Consider the following 401-nt stretch of genomic DNA (forward strand, 5'->3'; position numbering starts at 1 on the left):
TCATTCTTACACTATTACTGAGAGTCAGTCTGCCTAGTTATCTTAAATGACTTTGGAAAAAAAATTAATGGTAATGATGTTGTAAAAAAGAGAGAGAAAAAAATTCATTTTCTCATTGTTCACCAAAAGCACAAGACAAAAACACAGCTGTCTCTTGTACCATCTGGCACAGTTCATTCCCATACTTTGAACTTCTAATAGGCAAAAGTTTCAAGCCTAATGCTTCTAGATGCTCTCCAGAAACCCCAAACTAGCTACAAGCATTCAAATATCTTCTTTAATCTAGTGCTTGGCTGTTCTTCCTGCAGTTCTAGCTAGAGCTCCTGTGTGAGCGGTGTTTTTGGACAAAATATGCTGTTTCTTTGTGATGTGAGTCTTTTGAAACTTGTATTGCATGGGTA

This window comes from Penaeus monodon, chromosome 28 (genome assembly GCF_015228065.2).
Source record: "Penaeus monodon isolate SGIC_2016 chromosome 28, NSTDA_Pmon_1, whole genome shotgun sequence".
In the NCBI taxonomy this organism is placed as follows: Eukaryota; Metazoa; Arthropoda; class Malacostraca; order Decapoda; family Penaeidae; genus Penaeus; species Penaeus monodon.